At 39.2% G+C, this 22506-nt stretch overlaps 1 protein-coding gene across 3 annotated transcripts in view; it reads left to right on the top strand.

The window, feature by feature from the left end:
* Nucleotides 1–3333: 3333 nt before the first annotated feature.
* KLHL13 (kelch like family member 13) overlaps nt 3334–22506 on the top strand; it is a 246011-nt gene continuing 226838 nt past the window's right edge. For all 3 annotated transcript variants that reach the window (XM_037050178.1, XM_037050180.1, XM_037050179.1), the window contains exon 1: nt 3334–3659. The gene's annotated coding sequence lies outside the window, so the exon portion shown is untranslated. The remainder of the gene's footprint in view (nt 3660–22506) is intronic.

The following is a 22506-nucleotide window of genomic DNA, read 5'->3' as shown; positions in this document are numbered from 1 at the left end:
ATATGGAACCCAAACATTAAAGCGGTTAACATAACCAAGGTGGTACAGATGATTTTCAATGCTTGATTTGGATATTTTGAATGTGTTGGCTATCTACTGTGTGGTATAACATTGATTGTTCTCAATGTCTCGACTTGATCACCGTCAACTTTAACTGGTCTACCTGACTGTGGAGTATTGTCCAGCGAGAAATCTCCAGCGTGAAACTTTGCAAATCACTTTTGACACTTTGATCAGCCATAGCACCTTCTACATACACTGCACAAACCTTCTTGTGCATTTCAGTTGTGTTTTTAGCATTCTTGAAATAAGAAAGCATAATATGCCAAAATGTTGCTTATATTCCTCCATCTTCAATATTAAAAGGGCTACACAAAATTCAACAATTTTGATATGTTTTTTAAATGCAAGCTGTCATAATACAATCTAACAAAATTGTTTTGAATGATGTTAAAGACAATAAGCTCCACTACAGCCATTTTATAGGAAGATTGAACAAACTTTTTGGCCAACCCAATATGGTTGCCCCCATCTTTGCTATGTACTCTGAAGGGTTTTCTCATTGTGTGAAGAAGCTCTGCAGGGATCACACCTGATTATTCCATTTTCCTGTCATTTCTGTAAATCAACCCCACTTGAATCTTTTAATGGCAGAAATGAAGCAATGGCTTGGATATATATCAAGTTGGTTAGTATTTGTTCATTTTTAACCTATGTATCAGGCTTTTCATACATGCTGAAATTGTTTGCTTTAAACATATATCTTTAATGAGATTGAAAACATCTGTAACAAGTACTTTCTACCTAATAGACATTTTTTTGTTTCTTTCACCTAATAGACATTTTGTGTGTATAGTAGTGCCCCCATATGTGATTTTGCTTTCTGAGATTTCCATTATCCATGGAAAACCATGGTCCCAAAAAGTTAAATGGAAAATTGCAGAAATAAACAATTCATAAGTTTTAAATTGCATGCTATTTCTCATAGCCTGATGAAACCTCGCACCCTATGTATTCATCTGGCTTGGGATATGAATCACCTGTTAGCCTAGTGTCTCCATGCTGTATGTGCTACTGGCATGCCAGTCACTTAGCTGTCTGTGTTATCAGATTGCCTGTTATGGTATTGCAGTGCTTGTATTCAAGTAACCCCTATTTTACTTAATAATGGCCCCAAAGTGCAAGTGTAGTGATGCTGGCAATTCAAATATGCTAAAGAGAAGCCATAAACTGTTTCCTTTAAGTGAAATCCTTAACGTTTTTGACTTATAAAGAAAAATTGTATGCTGAGGTTGCTAAGATCTAAGGTAAGAATGAATCTTTTATCCATGAAATTGTGAAGAAGAAAAAAAAGACATGTGCTAGTTTTGCTGTTGCACTTCAAACTGCAAAAGTTTTGGCCATAGTGCATGATAAGTGCCTAGTTAAGCTGGAAAAGGCATTACACTTGTGGGTGGAAGACATGAACAGAAAATATGTTCCCATTGATGACAGTGTGTTGCACTGGAAAGCATTGAGCCTACAGGGAGACTTCCACAAGGGAATCTCTTGAAACTAATGACACCAAGCTATTTACTGAAAGTAAGGGATGGTTACACAGATTCAGGAATAGGTTTGGACTGAAAAGTATAAAAATTATTGGAGAGAGAGACAACACCCACATAACTTTTATTACAGTAAATTGTTACACTTATTCTATTATTTATTGTTGTTAATCTCTTACTGTGTGTACTTTGTAAATTAAACTTTGTCATAGGTATGTATATATAGGAAAAAACATAGTCTGTATAGGATTCAGTACTATCTATGGTTTCAGGCATCCATCCGCAGGGAGACTTGAACTGTATCCCCGTATCTCCTCCGAATAAGGAGGAGACTATTGTAATGTAAGTATACAATAATTACTGAATAAGCATGGTAGAGACACCAATAAATACATTCCTGTTAACAAAGGTAAATTGTGTTGAACACAGTAACAGGTAAAGGTAATGCAAATACCACATCATGCATTTGGAGTTCTTTCTTATCTTGTCAACAGTTTGATAAAAACCTAATGATGTGGTCAGATATTTAGTTTTAGCGTAGCTGATTATTTTCAATGTCACCAGAAACCCACAACTAGAATTTCAGTGTATTGAATTTGAAATGCCAAGTCGGCAGTGTTGAGATCTCAAATTCCTTATCGGTTTAATGGTAGGCAATGGGAGAAATACTAGGAAACATGAAGAACTACAGTCCCTACATTCACTCCATCACTTCATTAAAAAAATAAAGAAAAGGAAAGCAAACATTGAGTAAACTGGCTGCTAGAAGCAAGTTCCCATTTATTTTTTCTAATCTGGAATTTTAAGTAGAATGGGCAAAGGAAGAGGTGTAAGAAGGTGGCCCCAGCCCATAACAGTCAAGAACGTAAAGAAGGAAGAGAAGATCTGCAAGGTGAAAATCAGGCGTGACTGGAATTTTTGTTGGGGACTAGGCTGACAAAACCGGGAGGATAAAGTGAAGATTTCTGACTTAGAGTAGCAGGCCCGCCGGTTTAGATGCGGTAGAGTACTGAAGTTAAGAGCTTGGGTGCTAGAATTACCCTGCTTGCGATCCTAGGTCTTGCTCTGCCCCTTACTCATAGTGTAACCTTGGACAGCTTGTTTTACCTTTAAGCCTCAGTCTCATCACTTGTAAAATGGAGATGAAGATAATAACGTGGACCTTGGGGCGAAGCTCTGAGTTAATAGTTAAGCGCTTGGTTCATAGTAAACGCTCAGCAAAATGTTAAACTACTGTATTTGTTGTTACTCTTCCTCTTTGTTAACACTTTTTACTTGGGCAAGGAAGGGAGAGGTGTAGCCCTCATTGCATTTTAAGAGTGATAAACAATGACATGAAAGTCTGAGGCAGGCTTATTTTGAGGTGCATGCCCCGCGGAGGTGAAGCACACTCTGTACCCAGGCCCTCCGTGAATATGAGGGTTCGAGACAACAGCTGGCAGGAGGCATAGGGGAGCACGCTCTTGGAGTGTTTAAAGCTGGACTGCTATTACTGGGCACACAGTTTCACCTCTCCAGCCTCGTGGGCACTAGAAGCCATGTGTGCCCCAACGAGAGCGCCAGGGTTCTGGAGGCGTGCGGGCTACTTGACAGGCACCAGCGCTGCGGGACCACCCTCACCACACATAAAACTGCGGAGGTGTTCAACTCGGACCCTCCGCACGGTCCTAGCCCCAGGTCCCTTGCCTCCCGCGCAGGCGCCGCCAGAGCCACCCGCCGCCATGTTTCTCCCGCCCGCGCACCCTCCCCCTTCTCCGCCTCCCCCCTCCCCTCTCCCCTCCTTAACCCGGCTCCCGCCCCTCTACTGTCCCCACTCCCCGGGTGAGGTCAGGCAGAGGAGCTGCCGCTGTAGCGCAGCGCTTCAGCTCATATTTCGGGGAAGCCTGGAACGGGGACTTTTGAAAATAACTGGGACGGTGTTCGGGTTAGGGTCTGCGCTCTCCCACTGAGCGAGCGCCGGGCGAACTAACCAGGGGAAACAGTGGGTGCGGAGGTGCGGGGGCCGGTGCCTCATAGCTGGAGGGAGCTGCGGCTTCGACGCACGACTCGCTCTTTGGCCCTCGGAGCGAGGCAGCTGGTGGACAAGCGGCGGGACGCTGGGACTCGGCAAACAAGGTAAGGCAGCGTCTTGAAGTAGCGCAGAGACTTCGGCTGCCTAACCGCGTCCGGGAACCGGCGCCGCGAGGCGGTGGGCAGTAGGGAGTTGCAATCTGCACTGGGGGCAGACGGACAGGGACCCAGCTTCGCTCTTGCATGCCCCACTTTTTCTCTCGCTTGCCGGTGCGAGCCCTCATCCCTCCACCTTCTCATCTCTGCTTCCTGGACTCGCTGGCTGGACTCGCTGGCTTCGCCAGACGCGTGGGTTCTTTTTAGGACCCCAAAACCCAGTTTTCCTTTGCTTCTTCGCTATCTCTCTAAGACCTTCACCTCCAGGCTTCTCTCTCGTTGCCCTGACAATCTGGAGTCCCTCTGTCTGCCTCCGCCCCACTATCTCTTGCCTTGTAACAGTTTCTGCTTTGTGCCTTCCAACCCATCCCTTCATTTCAATCTTCTAACTTGGGAGGTTTCACTGCTGGCTCCCAAGTCAGGAGCACTCTTCTTTTCCTCCAAGCTTATAACTGTACTCTGAGTGTCTTCATCTCTGAAAGAAAGTCTTGGCTTCTTTGGTTTAATCAGTTGACTGATGCTTTTCTTGGAAGCTTATGATGTAACAGCCTAGGTTTACTGAAAGTAATGGGAATGGTTCTCTAGTAAATGTAGCTAAGGAACTTAAAAGTTTCTTTCTAGGTTTCAAACAGTCCAAGAACCATAGCCACTCAAAATGTATGTATGTTTGTATATAATCCTAGCACTTGGCCCTAAATCTGATTATTTGCTGCGAAGCAGGTCAGAGAGAAGGCGAGAGATACCTTTGATACGTGGCTTCTTTTCTCCATCCACAAAGTGGGATGTTCATGGTTTTAATGTGGACAGAGGACTCCAGTGGTGTGGGATAAAGTTACTTAAGTTACCATAGTCTGGTTACTAAGAACATTGTATATGGGAACTGAGAGACTGAAGGGTTTAAAATTCTCTGTAGAGAGGGCACCTGCCTTTTTATTTTTTAAAGAAGCCACAGTTTCATATTTGTATACCCCCCCCCCCCTTAAGAAGCAGCATTTAAAAACTATGTGTTTTTAAAAAAAGAGACTACTTTTCGGTGGATTGGAGATTAATTTGTTTAAGTTGACTTCACACAGCACCAGTTTTTCTCTCAGCAATATCACCTTCTCTCCTATGCAGTTGCCCTGTTGGCTCCCACACTGAGGTTCATTTACTCACTTCCATGCTCTAATTGGTGTGTGAAGAAAACTGAATAGAGAAGCTGAATTGGAGGCACAGATAGTGAACTAGCACATGCTGATGTTTGCAGTTGTTTTGGGAAATGGCTATATCCAGTGCTCAAGTTTGAAAACTGACAAAATGCAATAATTAAGCAGCAATGACATTTTTTTACATTAAAGAATATTAGCTCCCTTAACTGCAAGCTTTTAAAAATATTCTTATACTCAACAGTGATAGAATTGTTTCCTTGATATGTGACTAGGTGTTGCCATTGACACAATGAGCCCTAATTGGCAGTAATCTCAGAAGAAACCAAGTTGTGAATGAAGATAACAGCAAATTTTACTGTTTTTGTAGCACTTCTTTTGGCACAGAGATAGGGAATGTAGTTTCTGCTGCAACATCAAATGATATATTTTCAAAAGAGATAAATAAGAGCCTCAATTTCTCAAGGTTTTTAATCAGAATTTTTATAAGCACCCATTGAAAAGTGTGGTGTGACTGTATAGACTTTTAAGTTGATGTTCTAAAGATGTGATTTTTACAAGAACAGTAAAAAACTATTGATTACCAGTTTAGTTAGATGGTTTGCAGGTGATTTTTAGTTTCCCCCATTCATTTGGTAAATTCCTGCCTTTACTTTGGTTATATTTAAAAAATGGAGTATAGTAGGGAAAGGGAATTACTAATAGAGCCACACTTCTAAATGTGTCATTTTCTTGACAACCCATTCTAAAAAGACACACAAACTTTCTGTTTCAAGAGAAGTTGTTTTTATCATTGTTATTTTTTTCTTGTGTGATTATCGGTCCTGAGTTTAAGCTAAGATTGCCACTAATGTGAACTATTCCTATTTGTGAGGAGAAAAGGTGAATATGAGTTTATTACAAACATTTTTCTCTGAATTTTTTAAATATCTCTCAATATGTATTTCATAACCCACCTTGTACACCTGGAGATTATCAGACTGGATATGTCTAATGTTACTAAATGTAACTGTAGTTGGCTGTTGAATTCTCTTCTTTTTAATTTTCTTTGCATTTTACATTACTTTTCTTTATGTAATTTGACTTACAAGAGTGAAATAAGACTAACCAATTTTCAAATTGTTTGATTTTATTGGTGTTTAATAAAGTACTACAACCTTCTTGAAGTATTTTTTTCTTAAGCCCAGTGGTTGAAACCCATCTATTTTTATTGATTTGAAGTGACACAATAATTTGTCAGTCACCATCAGATTTGAGAAAATGGAAAGAGCATGGAAAAAGGAACAGCCCTGGAGAAAATATCTCAAAATTAGAAAAAAAAGATGCTTTTTCAAGTTACTGACATTCATAGCAGTCAGTCTTTAAGTATATTGTTCATTTGTTTGGTAATTTATTTTACAAGATCTTCAGAGCACCTTCTGTTTGCTAAGAACCCTATACTAGGCACAATGACATAACTTACAAGGCATGGTCCTTGTCTTGTGGAGTCTCACAGAGGTTATATTCTACCAGAGGCTAAAGACAATAAACAAGTAAAGGAGAGAAGATCCTTATAGATCAAAGTAAAAATAATGAAGGAAATGGGTAGCAAAAGGTGATATGAACAACTGGGAAGGGCCTGTTTAGCTCTGATGGTCAGAAAAGGCCACTTAGTGAAGGCGACCTTTGAACAGACCTGAAAGAGAAGAGAAAATGAGCTTATCTTGGGAAGAACAGAGAAGAGCAAGAGCCAAGGCCTTGAGGCAGAAAGACAAACTTGAGGTGTTTGAGGAACAGAAGGAAGCCAGTATGGTTGGAGCCTAGTGGACTGGGTGGGGTGGGGAGAGTGGTTAAAGGTGTTAGAGAGCCTAAAGGGTGTCAGATAATAGATAATGCAGCTTGACCATTGAAGAGTCTTCATTAACCACTTTTCTGTGGTAGGTCACTGGCTGAAAAAAAATTAGTGAAAAATTTTGTTTTGCAGAAGATAAGTAGAATATCGAGCTACTCAGTTGTTTAAGTTAAGACCCTAGAATGGAAAACTTCATTTGATATGTATGCTAAATATATATGTAATCCTCTATTCTGTTTAGATAAGAAGATAGGGGAACAGGGACTCTAAGTGCAGTATGTTATAGAGCAGTTTACTTTCCATTGTCACATTGTCACTTGTGCCCTGAGGTAAGTTGTCACCAACTTGATTAAAAATCAGATTGTTGTTCAATTTAATCATTTATTTGTTAAAGAATGTGTTATTTTTTCACAGAAATATGTTTCTTTTAGAAGGTTGGAAGTTTTATTTGCATATGAAGGAATGACTTAGGTTTTAGAAATAGCCTTTGGGATTTTAGGAGGCATTTGCTATTTTCCTTTAGCTTTTCCTTCTCAGTGTTTTCAATTTGCCATACTTTCATTCTTTGAGAGATTAGGGTTGTTATATTCCTCAATGCTTAGGTGAATTTAGACTTGGCACTTATTTTGTTGCCTAGAGCCCTTTTTTTTTTTGATAGCCTTCCAGCTTTGAGGTCCAGTTGGCCTCAAACAGGAATTCAAACAGTCGTTGATATTCTGTAGGGGTAAATCCTAATATTGTGAGGTAACAACCTGCAAAGTAACCATTGACTTCTGCAGGGCCTAATTCTAACTCCTTAATTTAGCACTTGAGGGTTATGCATGATTTAACTCAGGCCTGCTGTCCAACATGTCCTTGTTATTCTCTTACACAAATTCTCTGTTGATTTAAATGGATTTCCCCCAGTTTGGGACTTTTGTGTTAGCATTATTCTTGGTATAGGATGGTGCACAGTAACTGCTTGTTGAATAGATGCCATACCATCATCCATTTGCAAAGCCTTTCTCTTTCCTTTCTGTCATTGCAAATCCTAATACTAGTCAAGGAACAGTTCTAATCCCACTTTCTGTTACACCATCCCTTACTGACCTATCTCTGAATTTGAAGAGCAGTCACACAATTGTCACGAGTATCATAATTACAGGAAGTCCTCACTTAATACTGTCTATAGGTTCTGCACTTCAAGTGAAATGACATGTGACCAAACCATTTTTGCCATCAGCCAATTGATATAAACAATAATTAAGTTCCTTCAGCATCTCATCAATATTATCATGAAATAATGTTGAATGAAATGACATTATTTGAGGACCTGCTGTATGTTTATTTGATGCCTGGCCATCTCCCCAGTGATCTCTGGCTCCATGAAGACAACCTGGACCTTGTCTGGTTTTTTCGTACTTGTAGCCTGAGTACTGGGCATGTGGTATGCCCTCTATGAACAGTTCTTCAATAATAGTGAATAAATGATGTTTTGTATTGTGCCTCTTATTATTGTTTTAGATTCTTAAACTGTTTAATACCATTCTACTGTTCGCATGTTTGGTGTTCTCAAGCGTTTCTGAGAGAAGTCATAGAGCATAGTTGTTAAGAGAACAATTATGTAGCTAGACTTCCTGGGATTCAGTTCTGGCTAGGAGACTAGCCAGATACTGGGTGAACTAGTTAATCTCTCTGTATTTCATATTTTTCACATGTATCATAGGAATAATAGAACTTACCTCATAGGGTACTTATAAGGAAGGATTGAGTTAGGTCCAGAATTTGTTGTTTGCAATTTTTTAATTTCAAAAACTCTGGAAACCCATGAAATTTTTATTTAAGTAAGTTAGGAACCAAAACTTGGGTAGTGACAATATCTGACTCAAGCTGACATGAGGGTATTTATAGTCTTTATTCTGCTTAATATTAATCTTTATTTGGTTTTGTTATAGAATTAGTAGGAAGTGTGTGGGGCAGTACTTCAGGCCCTGCTGCGGTATTACATAATTGTAGTACATGCAGGTTACTGCCTATCCAAAAGTCTGACATTTCTGAATTTGGAAACACAGCTGGCACCAGAGTCTTGTACAAATTAAGTAGATGCTGTTGGTGGGGATTAGGGAGCTAAGTAGACTATTTTATCCTTCCTAATACCTTGCTTATATTGGTTATCATGTAAATACATGTTGATTTATTCATGTAACAACTTTGATTAGAGTGTTGGCTGTATGAGCATTTTATCATAGAATAACAGATATGGCTAGGTCATATAATTGAGACGAGCAAAGATCCAAGTTCTTCCAGTACTCTTTTATTTAGTACCATTAAAAGTATTTCCTTTTGTTTTTCTTCTGCTAAACCAACAAGTGCTTTCTAAGCCCTGGCTGGTATGGCTCAGTTGGTTGGGCATTGTCCTACAACATGAAAGTTTGCTGGTTTGTTTCCTAGTCAGGGCACATGCCTGATTTGTGGGTTTGGTCCCCAGTTGGGGCACATGCAAGGGGCAGCCAATGGATGTTTCTCTCTCACATCAATTTTTCTCTCCCTCTCTCCCCCTCTCACTAAAATCAATAAGCATGTCCTCGAGTGAAGATTAAAAAAATTAACAAATAACTGAATCACATATAACTAAAAGAAAAAAGAAATGCTTTTTTATGTTGAATCTTTTTTGGGGAGTGGGTTTGAAGTATTAAGTTAAAATTTATTTAATATGATTAGACACTTATTCTTTGTGGTTGCTTAATATTTACTAAACTCCTCATGTGTATAGACATTTTAAAAAATGAGGCATGGTTCCTGGCCTTAAGTAGTTCCAGCATCACGCATGGTTACACTGGGACATGGGTGCCCATTACAATTCTTTATTTTCCTCTTTAAGCCTGAAATCATGAATATTAAAAAAGAATACAGGAAACCACAGGAAACAATGGAAAACTTGTTTTAGCCTCCACTATATGGAACTGGTTTTTAATTACTGTACTCCCCCACCTCCTGCAATATTCCTATATGACATTCTGGCAGCCTTTCTTTTCCAGCTCAACTAAGCAAAATATGTCATTTCTTTATCCTTTTTCTTTTGTGGCTTTGGGCATAATTATGTTTCAAAGGTTTTTTTGAAATGTTCTTGCAGTTGAAAACTAATCTTTGGAACTCTTCTGCCAATACAATCAACAAATATTTATTAAGTGCCTGTTGTATTTCAGGCATTGCACAAGGTTAAACAAACATAATCTCTGTCCAGTGTTCTTTCCTCAAACTGGAGCACACTGTGTGTACTTGGTGCACAGAGTGGTGACATGATAGTGTACCCCAGGAGCTATAACATAAAACAACTTGTGTTTTCTGGAAGCATCTTTCTTACACAAGGATTTAGGAGAATATTTCCTGGTAGCTAATTTAAAATATTTAATAATTTCATACAAATTCAGATACAGACATACCTCAGAAATATTCTAGGTTCAGTTCCAGACCACCACAATACAAATAAATATTGCAATAAAGTGAATCACACAAATATTTTGCTTTCCCAGTACATATAAAAGTTGTGTTTACATCATATTATAATCTATTAAGTATGCAATAACATTATGTCTAAAAAACAATGTACATATTTTAATTTAAAAATATTTTATTTCTGTCTGTGGCTCAGTGGATTGAGCAACAGCCTACAAACTGAAAGGTCACCGGTTCAACTTCCAGTCAGTGCACATGTCTGGTTTACAGGCCAGGTCCCCAAATGGGGGTGTGTGAGAAGCAACTACACATTGATGTTTCTCTCCCTTTCTTTCTCCTTCCCTTCCCCTCTCTCTGAAAATAAATAAATAAAATCCTAAAAAAGTACTTTATTTCTAAAAAATGCTAATCATCCTCTTAGGTGTTGGAAAAATGGCACTAACAAACTTGCTTGATGAAGAGTTGCCACAAACCTTGACTTTGTTAAAAAATGCAATTATTTGTGAAGCATATAAAGCAAAATGTGATTAAAAAGGTATGTGTACACATTGTGCTTTAGAATGCAATGTTTTTAACATGAAGATTTGAGGTAAAACCCAGTTGTTCAGAAGAAGTCTCTGCTTACAAGGGCAGCTGTGGTAACTGGTGTGACCTTTTGAAAAGCACCAAAGCCACACTGCACTGTCTTGAGTGTTTTCCTTTAGTCAAATACCAACATATTTTCATAGCATTAGATTCCCATGATGATCTATGGAAAAGGTAATAGACATTAATTCCCCCCTATGTTGCCTAATTTCTGTCAGTTCAAGGGAGCACTCTGGTTGCTTGTAATGGTCTAAATCTTAAACTTTGTTGAGTCCTAACAGAGTTCCTAATGTTTGTGAGTAATAGTGAAGACTGATTGTGATGGGCCTACCACGGAACTGATAATCTTCTAAAGAGAGTTTGACAAATACCATATGGTCTCACCTATAAGAAGAATCTAATGAGCAAAATAAACTAATGAACAAAGTAGAACCACAGGCATGGAAACATGGAACAGACTGACAGTGACCAGAAGGACAGAGGGAAGGGGGTAATGGTGGAAAGAAGGGGAAAGGACTAGTCAAAGAACATGTATGAGTGACCCATGGACATGGACAACAGGGTGGGAATTGACTGTGGAAACAGGGGGTGGGCTGGGAGGAGGAGGGCAAAGGGGGGAAATTGGTACAACTGTAATAGAACAATAATAAAATATTTTAAAAGAACTGAATTACTAACAATGAAAATAAAAGAGCACAATGACCATGAACTTAAAGCAGCATAATTGATGGGGTCAAGACTTTCTCCATTCTATGCATATTTGCCTATGTCACTGACTAAAGTTAACTTTCGCTAACTTTAAACATGGTTTTGTTTATAACACATTCATTATACAAATTGCTTTGTTAATTGCTGGCCACTGAAATATTTAATAGTAGAGGAAGATTGTCAAGGTTTATGTGCTTTAAGGTTGATAAAAGGTTTCTGGAGTTTGAGATGGTTTGTAAAGGTTCAAGCAGTACATTGGAAGAATGCCTGTTACAAAGAAATGACTCGATTTTCTCCAAATGAGAAAGGTGAAGGGAAAGGCAACTGAAGAAAGTGGATGAAGTTAAATGGTGTGTAAGTCAAACACAGAATTTTTCAACTGATTTTTATTATTTATGCCCTGCTTTCATTGTTGCTATCTCACCCCAGACACAGTTCACAGGGCCTGAGATTGTTGTATTGTTGTCTTACTGCCCCAAAGTCCTAAGGATATGGTTACAGAGGGCTGATTAAGGAATGGTCTCCCCCCCTTAAACTGTTTTATTTACTGAATAAATGAGAGGAAATAACATTTAAAAGAATAGGGTGACATAAATATTGTGTTTTTAAGTTTTGGGGTAGTCAGTAATGACAAGATAGAGACCAGTATATCCAATTACACTTTAAAATTATTATTTACTAGAATTGTTTAGATATCAGGAATGGTCTTTATATTGTATGTGTGAAGTGCTTTTACAGTCTATTCAGTATAAGGGGATAAGAAAGTTCTAGAGTTTTGCTTCTTGGTCTCATGCTACAGAAATAGTCATACATTTCTGAAGAACACTTAACAATTTTCTGTTCCATTGTTGAATATTTCTCAGTGGGAAAGCAGCAGAATTTTTAAAAGATTTTATTTATTTATTTTTAGAGAGGGGAAGGGAAGGAGAAAGAGAGAGAGAAACATCAATGTGTGGTTGACTCCTGAGTGGCTCCCACTGGGGACCTGGCTCACAACCCAGGCATGTGCCCTGACGGGGAATCAAACAGGTGACCCTTTGCTTTGAAAGCCTGCATCCAATTCACTGAGCTATACCAGCCAGGGGAAGGCAGTAGAATTTAGTCTAAGTCCTTGGGCCCTGGAATCACAGTCTTGGCATTCAAATTCCTCTTTGCCTCTTGTTGGCAATGTGATTTTAGGCAACTCTCTACTTCTCTGAACCTTGTTTGCCTCCTCTAAACAATCTCATCTGATTTTAAGGATTAAATGAAATAATGCTTATAAAGTGCTAAGCACAATTCTAGCTATACAATAGATACAGTTATTCTTATTATTGTCCTTATTAGTAGACTTATGGCTTAACTAGTTAAAACTTGGAGCACATTATAGGAGTTTTACATATGAACCAGAAGTGAGGGAAAATGTGTCTTTATTTATATTGCCTTAATACCAGCTGGAATGCTATTTTAAATTTAAATTTTGTCAGTTTTCAATTATAGTTTATATTCAATAATATTTTGTATTAGTTTCAGATGTACAACATAGTGGTTAGACAATCATGTACTTTACAAAGTGATCCCTCCAATATTTTAAGTACCACCCGGTCCCATACATAGTCATCATGGTACTATTGACTATATGGAGTGCTAGTTTTTGAACATGTATCTCTTAACTGGTGGGTAGACCGTTTAGAAGTAATACTAGTTTTCTGAGAGACAAGGAAGTTTATTGTAAATGCTTGGCTTCTTATTCAAAGTGGCATTCATTGTATATAAGGAAAATATCAGCTTTAGTATAATTGAGAAGTACCTATTTAAATACAATACTATTTAACTTAATAGGATTAAAAATTAATCTCCATTTTTAAATTTTTAATTTAATTATTGTTCAAGTACAGTTTTCTGTCTTTTACTCCCATCTCAGCCCACCCCCCCAGTGCTCCCCACCTCCCTCCCATTTCCACCCCCCCACCTTAGTTATTGTCCATGTGTCCTTTATACTTGTTCCTGTGAATCCTTCCCCTTTTCCCCTGAAATTCCCTCCCTTCTCCCCTCTGGTCCCTGTCCACTTTGAATGGAAAGGGAGATGCAGCAAAATATATAGGACCAACAATTTTGTCTTTTAAACATGAAGACTTTTGGTGTTCTGATAACTAAAGAGGTCATACATTTTCCTCATTTATCTCTATTACAGACTTCAAGTTCCAAAAAAGGTAATATTGAAACACTTTTAATAGTTCAGGCACTGGGAAGATAGATAATGTTTGAATAATGTCTTCTATAGATTTTGAGTTGTTAAGATTATCCTAAGTTTTTGTTATAGTTACTCCAGGAACAAATCAAATAATACCCCAGGGATGATAAAAGTTCAGTAGCAGTTTTGATAAATGAATGGATGAGTCTAAATAGGTTATTGAGAACAGCTTCAGTGCTGGAGGGCTCATCTAACCTTTTGAGTTGGAAGTACATGAAGATAATGTTCCTGTTCTCTCATGTTCCAATGTTCTTTGGAACAGTCTGTCTCACTGCCCTTTTTTTTGCCTGGTTTATCTGTACGTGAATCTGTGTTCATGGTCAGCCAACCACCTTGTGTTTCTCGCTGGGTTTGCTTGTTTCCTCCCCACACCCAGTTCTGGTAACCACCACCTCTTCCTGCTGGGACCCCTCTCCACTGGCCGCCAACTCCGCCTCTCTTACCAGTATGGATGAATGGTTTGTTGTTGTCAGACTTCAGTACAGTTCAATTTTCTGTCTGTTCTGGCTGTGTTTTTGTTTACAATTTTTTGTTGTCCTTAAATTTGGTTGCGCGAGGAGGTACAGTGTTTCCACCTATGCCTCCATCTTGGCCAGAAGTCTGCATTAACACATTTAAATGACAACAATGCTATGAGGTAGGGACTGTTACTATCACCATTTTACAGGTGAGAAACAGAGGCATAGAAGTTAGTTTCCCCAAGGCTACACATCTGTTAATGGGAAGAGCTAGTATTGAAATCCATGCAATTTAGTTCTAGGGTCTATGCTTTTTAACTACAACACCTCCTTTAGTTCCATCTCTCACAGAGGACATTATGTAAGAGCATGAGAACTAAACAAGTCACATTAGAAAACATTCTGGAGAAATACAGAAGAATGATCAGAATAAGATGTTTATGTTGGCAAGATGTCCATTATAGCTCAAAGAAAAAAAAGGCAAAATATTCTGAATAAGTCACTTTTGAATGGGGGTCTTATTGAAAAGCAAGGAAAGTATTTGAAATACCCTTACCTATGTGCATGTATGTTGCACACATGTGTGCATGTTTATTTTGAACTAAAAAAACCTTCAAGGGTGAATCAAATTGAGACTCCTCTATATTGACAGCCAAACAGGGCTTTGTTTTTTTGTACATATTTGACCTTAAAGATGTGTTTTTTTAAAAAATTAACAGCTTTATTGAGCTGTAATTCACCTACCATACAATTCACCCATTTAAAGTATACAATTCAGTAGTTTTTAGTGTATTCGCAGTTGTGCAACCATTGCCACAATCAATTTTAGAACACTTTCATCACCTCAAGAAGAGAAATATGTGTTTTGTAACAAAGTGGTCGCAAAGGGGATGGAACCAGTGTGCCTGTTGGTACCATTGCTTCCCTATCATACATAGATCCCTACACAGTGTAACTCAGGTCTTATGCTGTTTTTTCCAGTCTAGCTTCAAATTGTTGTAGAGCACCTTCTTTAATTTTGTTTTTTTGGTGACTAATATTTCAAAGAATTACGTATTTATCTGATTTTGAATTCTAAATTCAATTTTATTATATAAATTTGATCATTATGTTTTTATCACAAACATTGATATTAGTAGTACATAACTAGTCCGGACTTGTATTTTAAAACAAAACTGCTAAACCCACTAGTATGAATGACTACCCTCTTATTTATGCATGCTTCTCGTATGGACCAGAACCAGAAATACCTGATAAAGTTTGCATACACATTGACATTTAAAAATATTTCTTAGGTTATGGCTAGCATAGAATATTTGTGGACAGATACTTGTGATAAAAGCAACACTTTTTTTGCTAGGATATGGTATTGGGGTGTTGTGTTATTGAAAATGTCTTATTAAAAAAAAGAAAATGTCTTATAAATGTGTTCCACTATATTGTGTACAGATATTATGAAATGATTAGAATTTTTAAAAAAAATCTGTAAAGATTATTCAGCCACTCACATTTCACCAGAATATAGTCAGGTGTCGTAGTCATGACTATGTTTCTCTCTTGTGGGAATTACCAACCAAATATCTATGTGTTGGCATGAGAGGGAACAGGCTTTTCCCAATTCTTGATTACAATAATTAGTTATACTCAGTGATATCTTTCAGATGAAAAAATGGTTGTTTACTTTTTATTATTAAAAATAATCCTTGGACATAATTAGATATCTTGAAGAACATATTTGTTTTTGAAAATGAGTTAATCTTGGGTCGCTTACTTGCTATTTCTGATTTTACCTATGTTTTCCTTCAGAATGACTTTGAAATTTTATTTTATACTTCCTCAGTATTTTTGTATGCTTATTATATCCTTGAGTTGAGTTTCCATTGAGAGCCCAAAGTAGTTTCATTTGAAGTTAAAGTGACTTGTTTCACTCAAAATTATTTGCTTAAGCAAATTTTTTATTTGCTTACATAGATTCCCTGCATGTCATGTGTGGTGATGATGTGGTGATCTTGCAGCTAGTGTGTAAGATAGAATCAAACAAAATGGAACTGCTGTCACTGATGTCACTGGAAGAAGACTAAGTGTAACTTTATACTAATTAGCACATATTTCTCATGGAGATTAATAGTTCATCTGGAGGACTTCCGGCCAAGATGGAGGCATAGGTAGACATACTGTGCCTCCTTGCACAACCAAAATTAAGGGCAACAAAAAATTAGAAACAAAGAAAAACAACGAGAACTGACAAAATTGAACTGAACAAAAATCCGACAACTATTTTGCCAGACTGGTAAGAGGGGTGGGGTCGTCGGCAGGCAGAGAGGGGTCTCAGCAGGAAAAAGCGGTGGCTGGTGGACCTGGGCACACAGGCAGTGGGTGGCAGACCCCGGGCATGGGAGGAAATGAGCAGACCCAGTGAGGCGTGTAAGGTGGCTGGCTGACCACAGTCCTACATTCTCACACAGATAAACCAGGTGAAAAAATGGGCAGTGACACAGACTGCGCAACCCAGGGCCCCAGTGACAGGAAATAAAGCCTAAAAGCACCGATTGGAAAAACTTTCGGGGATTGAGGTGCTGGGAGAGAGACTCCCAGCCTCACAGGAGAGTTCGTTAGAGAGACCCGCAGGGTCCTAGAATGTACGCAAGCCCACCAACCCAGTAACCAGCACCAGAAGGGCCCAATTTGCTTGTAGGAAGAAGCAGAAGGAACTAAAATCCTAGAGAGAGCCGAACAAGCACCATTGCTCTCTCTCTCACCCCACCCACACATATAGCATCACAACCCAGCAATTGGGTTGCCTGACCCTGGTAAACACCTAAGGCTCCACCCCTCACTACAAAACAGGCATGACCAGACCAAAAAAAAAAGAAAAAGAAAAATGGCTCAAACAAAAGAACAGATCAAAGCCCCAGAGACAATACTTCTTTTTTAAAAAATGTATTTTATTGATTATACCATTACAGTTGTTCTATTCCTCCCTTCATTCCCCTCCCCCCGCACACTCCCTCCCCCACCATTCTCCCCCCTTAGTTTATAACCACGTGTCTCAAGTTATTCAGATTCTATATTTCCCCCCTATTCTTGCCCTCCCCCCTATCTATTTTCTACCTACTGTCTATGCTATTTTCTGTGCTTTCTCCCCCCTTCTCCTCCTCCCACTCCCCTGTTGCTAACCCTCCATGTGTTCTTCATTTCTATGGTTCCACTCCTGATCTAGCTGTTCTCTTGGTTTGCTTTTGCTTTAGGTGTGGTTGTTGATAACTGTGAGTTTGCTGTCCTTTCACTGTTCATATTTTTCATTTTCTTTTTCTTACATAAGTCCTTTTAGCATTTCATATAATAAGAGCTTGGTGATGATGAACTCCTTGAACTTGACCTTATCTGAGAAGCACTTTATCTGTCCTTCCATTCTAAATGAAAGCTTTGCTGAATAGAGCAATCTCGGCTGTAGGTATCTGGATTTCATGACTTGGAATACTTCTTTCCAGCCCCTTCTTGCCTAGAAGGTCTCTTTTGAGAAATCCACTGACAGTCTGATGGGTACTCCTTTGTAGGTGACTGTCCCCTTATCTCTTGCTGCTTCTAGGATTCTCTCCTTCATTTTAATCTTGGCTAATGTAACTATGATGTGCCTTGGTGTGTTCCTTCTTGGGTCCAACTTCTTTGGGACTCTCTGAGCTTCCTGGATTTCCTGGAAGTCTATTTCCTTTGCCAGACTGGGGAAGTTCTCCTTTATTATCTGTTCAAATAAGTTTTCCACTCATGGCTGTTTCTTTCCCCCTTCTGGTACCCCTATAATCCAGATGTTGGAACGTTTGAAGATGTCCTGGAGCTTCCTAAGCCTCTCCTCATTTTTTTGAATTCTCATTTCTTCATTCCTTTCTGGTTGGATGTTTCCTTCTTCCTTCTGGTCCATTCCATTGATTTGAGTCCCAGTTTCCTTTCCATCGCTATTGGATTCCTGGACATCTCCCTTCATTTCAATTAGTTTAGCCTTCATATGTTCCTCTAATTTGTGACTATAATCTACCAGTTCTGTGAGCATCCTGATAAATAGTGTCTTGAATTGTGCTTCTGAGAGGCTGGCAATTTCTTGGTCGCTGAGAGTTATCGGCTCTGGGACTTTGAGTTCTTCTTGTGCCATCTTTTGGGCTGTTCCTGCCTGTTCCTAGCAGGATCAGAGCCCTAAGGTGCTCACTAGCACAGGGCAACTCAGTCGCTGGGTTGTGACGCTGTATGTGGGGGCGGGGTCAAAGAGGGACTATGGCGTCCCATCTGCCGCCTGCTGCCGCGGCCTTCACTGGTGCCACAGCTGCTGCCGTCACCGGGACCACGCGTTTCGTCCCACTGCACGCGAGTGTGCCACCGCTGTCAGCCCTCACCCCCTGGGGCCTGCATGGTCCGTCTCACTGTGTGCGAATGTGCGACCCCGGTCAGTCTGCTCCACACCCCAACTGGTTTCGGGCTGCCTGCGCGCCTAGGTCGGGGGACCTGTCCTGCCCACCCAGCTCCGCTGCTGGCTCCGCCCCTCTTACCGTCCCCGTTGAACTGTTAGATGTAGTTGGACTTCCGTATAATTCAATTTTCTGTCCTTTGGCTGTGTCTTTGTTTCTCCAAACCTTTGTTGTATTCAAACTTGGTTGTGGGAGAAGGCACAGTGTTTCCACCTATGCCTCCAACTTGACGGAAGTCCTCAGAGACAATACTTCTAAGCGACCAAGAGATAACCAACATATTGGATGCACAGTTCAAAATACTGGTGATCAGGATTGTCACAGAACTAGTTGATTTTAGTCACAAATTAGATGAAGAAAATGAAGGCTACACTAAGTGAAATGAAGCAAAATGCGCAGGGAACCAATCATGATGGAAACAGAACTGGGACTCAAATCAATGGAGTGGACCAGAAGGAAGGAAGAAACAATCAAACAGAAAAGAATGAAGAAGCAAGAATTCAAAAAAATGAGGAGAGGCTTAGGAACCTCCAGGACATCTTTAAATGTTCCAACATCTGAATTTTAGGGGTACCAGAGGGAGAAGAGGAACAGCCACAAGTGGAAAACTTATTTGAACAAATAATAAAGGAGAACTTCCCCAATTTGGCAAAGGAAATAGACTTCCAGGAAATCCAGGAAGCTCAGAGAGTCCCAAAGAAGGTGGACCCAAGGAGGAACACACCAAGGCACATCATAGTTACATTAGCCAAGATTAAAATGAAGGAGAGAATTCTAGAAGCAGCAAGAGATAAGGGGACAGTCACCGACAAAGGAGTACCCATCAGACCGTCAGGGGATTTTTCAGAAGACCTTACAGGCAAGAAGGGGCTGGAAAGAAGTATTCCACCAAGTCATGAAATCCAAAGACCTACATCCAAGATTGCTCTATCTAGCAAAGCTTTCATTTAGAATGGAAGGGCATATAAAGTGCTTCTCAGATAAGGTCAAGTTCAAGGGGTTTGTCATCACCAAGTCCTTATTATATGAAATGCTAAAGGGACTTATCTAAGAAAAAGAAGGTGAAAAATATGAACAGTGAAAGGACAGCAACCTCACAGTTATTAACAAGCACACCTGAAACAAAAGCAAACTAAGCGAAAAACTAGAACAGGAACAGAACCACAGAAATGGAGATTACATGAAGGGTTAGCAACAGGCGAGTGAAAGGAGGAGAAGGGGGAAAAGGTACAGAGAATAAGTAAGATAGGCTGTGGGGAGAAAATAGACAGGGGGAGGGCAAGAATAATGTGGGTGGGAAATGTAGAAGTTAAAGAACTTATGACACATGGACATGAACTAAAGGGTGGAATGTGCAGGGTGGAGGGGAATGAAGGCAGAGAAATGGGACAACTGTAATAGCATAATCAATATAATATATTTAAAAATAGTTCATCTGGAGTCAGGGAACCAGATGTTATGGAATTTAAAAAAGGGGGATGCTTGATGTAGGAATTTTGGGGCCTGAATTATGATACTGCTTTTTTTTCATTGCTGACTTTTTAAAGTTTTTATTTATTTATCTTTAGAGGGGAAGGGAAGGAAAGAGGGAGAGTAATATCAATGTATGGTTGCCTCTCATGCATCCCCTGCTGGGAACTTGCCTGCAACTCAGATATGTGCCCTGACTGAGAAACGAAATGTAGTCATTAGGTTCGCAGGCCTACACTCAATGCAATGAGCTACACCAGCCAGGGCTGATTTTTTTTTTAATTGAGCTGTTACGATACTAGACTATGTGAAAATGTGCTCATTTAAGGCTAGCCAAATTGGTCTGGTTAAAGAGGGTCATTCCAAATGAGGAAGTATCACACCATTTAGAAAAGAGGATCTAGAATAATGTGAGTATTGAGTTTCCTATGACTTGAGATATAATTCATTAATTAAAAAAATACACCCATTGCAATGTACCCATCAACTGTTACTTCACAATAGTATAATAGTTTGATTTCCTACTTAAGTTTGTGCCAAAAATGGTTTAGACTCTTAAATGGTTTAAAATGACTCTACATGACTCTGTATGTGGGTTAGGTCCATCTAGCCATTTTAAATGTGAATCTGCTTTATTGGTAGAAAAAGGAGACTCATTGCCTTTAATTAGCCTTACTATAGGACAGCACTATTTCTCTGATGAGAAGAAATGAGATATTTCATATAAATTCATTTAAGAAAATTTAGGGAGCATATTCTGTCCCAGGTGCTGGGGATGCAGTGGTGAACATGTGAAAGTCCTACCTGCATTCTCAGAAGCAGTCACAATATTCTGCTCACTCTCTTTATTCTAAAGAGCTGTGTAAAAGCCTTGTAAGGCCTATTATGTCTCTTTTGGTACTTGTTAATTGGAGTCAATTTGTAACTATAGGAGGAAGAGGAAAGTTGGTCGCTAGCTCCATCAGGCTGAAATACTACCCTTAATTATGAACCCTCTTTTTTCTTTGTGCGCCCCAAGTACTTTCTGGAATTTACTTGTATTCCTTTCCAGTGACTTAAATGAAGATTATAAGATCACAATTGTGACCATGTTCTCTTATGTCTACCCTTTTATACTAGCTATTCTACCTAAAATACTGAGTGTCTCTTGTCCTTCAGGTTTTAATTTAGTTGTGATCTGTCTTGGGAGCATTTTCTTCAGCCTTCTCCACTTCACAGCTTCTGCTAGGTGTTTCTTCCATATATTTCTGTAGTATCATTTGTGCCTCTCTTCAGCAATCTTTAAGTAGTGCTTTTACTTCTCTGTCTCTCCCATTGGCTTGTGAGTTCCTTGAGGGAAGGGACAGATTGTCTCTGTGTTGTCTAGCCTTGATATTTAATAAATATTTGTCAACTGAGAAAATGAAAGAATGAATATTTAGCTTACTGATTATGGCTGCTTGATAATACTGGCAGCTATTAGCTACCTGGAAATTGTAGTACTTACAGTATTTTCCACTAGCCAGGGCTGTGTAATTTTATAAGCATTGGTAAAATCAGGTGGTCAGAAATATTTATCAGATAACTACCATTTACAATATAATATATAATACAAAAATACTGTAAGGGATGCAAGAAATAGTTGTATAAAATTTAAGAGCCAGAAGGAACCCTGGGGATCATTTAATCTAACACTTCCATTTTAAGAAATGATATAATCTAGTGTAGAGGGAGAGGTTAAATTATTTGCTCAGGGCCTCTGTAATTTTTAATTATTATTTTTAAAATATTCACCTGAGTATATGTTTTTATTGATTTTAGAGAGAGAGGAAGAGGGGGGGAGAGAGAGAGAGACAGACAAACAGAAAGACAGACATCAATGTGAAAAACATTGATTGGTTGCCTTCTGTACAAGCCCAGACTGGGAATTGAACCCACAAGCTAGGTATGGAAATCAAACCCACAACCTATGGTGTATGGGATGATGCTCCAACCAAGTGAGCCACCTGGCCAGGGCACAAGGCCTCAGTGCTTAAGGAGCTTGCAACATTATTGGCAGATGATACGTAGAGATATTAAAAAGATTATTGAGAAAAGACCCAAGGAGTAGAAATGGCAAGACTAGTCAAGAGAGGTTCATGCAAGACTCTTAGGATTTGAAGTGGATAGGATATTGGTACAAGAAATTCAGTATGTAGAGAATGAATTAATAAAAGTGCAAAGGTAAGGATGTACAAGTGACTTTTGGGATCTGCTCAGTTGACTGGTATTTAGTAGTAAGAGAGAAAGCAGAAAAATATAGCGAGGAAATGGAGGGTCTTGAATACCAGGATGCAGAGGGAAACCATTGGCAGTTTTTGAGTGAGTGGTATAATGAAAATGATTTGTTCAAGCCATAGATGGACTGGGTTGAAGGCCAAATGGGTCATGAAGTTGGCTCATTGTCTAATGTGTCAATTAAGAAATATGAACTTAATGGATTCTAAAGTTTTTGC

The sequence above is a fragment of the Sturnira hondurensis genome, unplaced genomic scaffold (assembly GCF_014824575.4).
Source record: "Sturnira hondurensis isolate 20B ecotype Veracruz unplaced genomic scaffold, ASM1482457v3 Scaffold0006566, whole genome shotgun sequence".
NCBI classification, from domain to species: Eukaryota; Metazoa; Chordata; class Mammalia; order Chiroptera; family Phyllostomidae; genus Sturnira; species Sturnira hondurensis.
This window is presented reverse-complemented; position numbering and strand designations above follow the sequence as displayed.